The 2,269-nt window shown below is 38.7% G+C and overlaps 1 pseudogene; it reads left to right on the forward strand.

Moving 5' to 3' along the window:
* The first annotated feature begins 1,043 nt into the window (after positions 1-1,043).
* LOC101984785 lies at positions 1,044-1,797 on the forward strand (annotated as a pseudogene).
* The last annotated feature ends 472 nt before the right edge of the window (positions 1,798-2,269 follow it).

The raw sequence follows: 2,269 nt of genomic DNA on the forward strand, positions 1-2,269 counted from the left end.
TAAAAAAAAAAGCAGCTCTGAAAAACAGTTATTAAAGTCCAGGGGGAAAAAAAAGAGCTGTGATATAAGTTGTAATGATGGGCCTAGAATGATGGCTTAATGGTTGAGGGCATCTGGTCTTCTTCCAAAGAGCAGCATGCATGTGGTTGCTGTCATTTCTAAGTACAATTCGAGAGAATTCAATAATTCACTACTCTTTCCTGTTCTCTACTGGAATGAAAGGGATAAATGTAGTACAAACCACTCATAAAAGCAATTATTTTTAAATTGAGAAAGAAATGAAGCTACAAAAGTCACTTTTACTTTGGTGCCTCTTGAATCAAATATTTCCTCTGTTTATTACATCAAATGCTCCCTTTGATTCACTAGACAGACTATGCTTATTATAAGAGTATGAAGCTGCTCATAATTATTCACTTACAGAAAGTGACACAGCATGAGCAGTTTTTTTTCCATTTTTAAAAACATAATAAAATTTTCTGTGAGAATTTTGTTTATTCAGAATATTTACAAATTTTAGTTATCGTTTAACTTACTCTATTCTTTTTGTTTCAGGATGTTTGTTGGTATCTTTTTTTGTTATTGTTGGTATTTTCTTGGTATTTTGGTTCATTTTTTCAGTATTATCAATCCATGCTTTCTCTACCATGATGGAGATAAAATGCCTGTGCCTGATGAAGGTGTGGAGCTCAAAGTTGGGAGAAAGTCCTAATATATACAACCTGACAGAATCAGGACTAAAAGTCGCAAGTAGATGGATGGAGTGATTGAAATATCAAGGTAAAAACCCACCCGAACAAATGAAAACATTGGAGAAATGAGTGAGCGAGACTTAAATCATCTTCACAGGGCCCTCAAGGGGTTTCCTGACTTTAGATGAGACAGAGCGAAACTTGGTAACCCAGTGCGATGTGTCACTTCCTGCCTCCCTCTGGCTGCCATCTTGCGTCCTGCGTGTGTGCACCTTATCTCAGCTGGTCCGCCCGAGACCCCCTGAGCGCAAACTTTAGTCCCCCGCGTGGCCCCATTTCCACTCCGACAAGATGAAAGAGAAGATCATGAACCAGGAAAAACTGGCCAAGCTGCAGGCACAAGTGCGCATTGGTGGGAAAGGAACTGCTCGCAGAAAGAAGAAGGTGGTTCACAGAACAGCCACAGCAGATGATAAAAAACTGCAGTTCTCCTTAAAGAAGTTAGGGGTGAACAATATCTCTGGTATTGAAAAGGTGAACATGTTTACAAGCCAAGGAACAGTGATCCGTTTTAATAACCCTAAAGTTCAGGCGTCTCTGGCAGCAAAAACCTTCACCATTACAGGCCACGCCGAGACAAAAGCAACTGACAGAAATGCTTCCCAGCATTCTAAACCAGCTTGGGGCAGACAGTCTGACTAGTTTCAGAAGACTGGCTGAACCTCTGCCCAAACGATCTGTGGATGGAAAAGCACCCCTTGCTACTGGAGAGGATGATGATGATGAAGTCCTAGACCTGGTGGAGAATTTTGATGAGGCTTCTAAGAACGAGGCAAACTGAACGGAGGTGACTTCTGAAGAGGTGACTCTTGTAGAAGTTACAGGAGCTGCTATTTTATATCATGGCTGCTTTTTAAAGGTCTTTTGTTTATGGATCTGATCAAATCTAGATCGCTAATATTTTTTAAGCCCAAGCCCCTTGGACACTGCAGCTCTTTTCAGTTTTTGCTTAAACACAATTCATTCTTTGCAGCAAATTAAGCTGAAGAAGCCTGGGAATAAAGTTTGGAAAAGGGTTAATAAAATTCTTTGACTAGTTAAAAAAAAAAAAAAAAACAAAACTTGGTAACCCATGGAGATATTCAGAAGCAACCTTGGTCAGACAGTATTGGAGCAAATGAAATATATGGACAGAATTGAGAATGTGAAAGGGCCATGAAACTGTTTGAAAGCTTTAAGACATGAAATAATTAAAGAAATGCAGCTTTAGAATAAAGAAACAAGGAGTCAAGAATAGGTTTGAATTGAAGAACCATATTATAAAAGAAAGTTCAATTCTAGGGGACAAAACCAAATTTAAGAAAATAACTAAAGATACTGATAAATTTTCAGAGTCTCAAATTCTTCATTTATAGTGTGGTGACCTATAAAGTCAACTTAGGAATTAAAGCAAGTTCCAGATTAATCACTGAGTATTTTATATAAGAGCTGGCCTCTGCAAGTCCCTTTGGACTCTGACTTACTATCATTATTTCTTGGGCTATCTGGAGACATCCTGTCTGACACAAGGAAAAGGA

Source organism: Microtus ochrogaster, assembly GCF_000317375.1.
Source record: "Microtus ochrogaster isolate Prairie Vole_2 chromosome 14 unlocalized genomic scaffold, MicOch1.0 chr14_random_1, whole genome shotgun sequence".
In the NCBI taxonomy this organism is placed as follows: Eukaryota; Metazoa; Chordata; class Mammalia; order Rodentia; family Cricetidae; genus Microtus; species Microtus ochrogaster.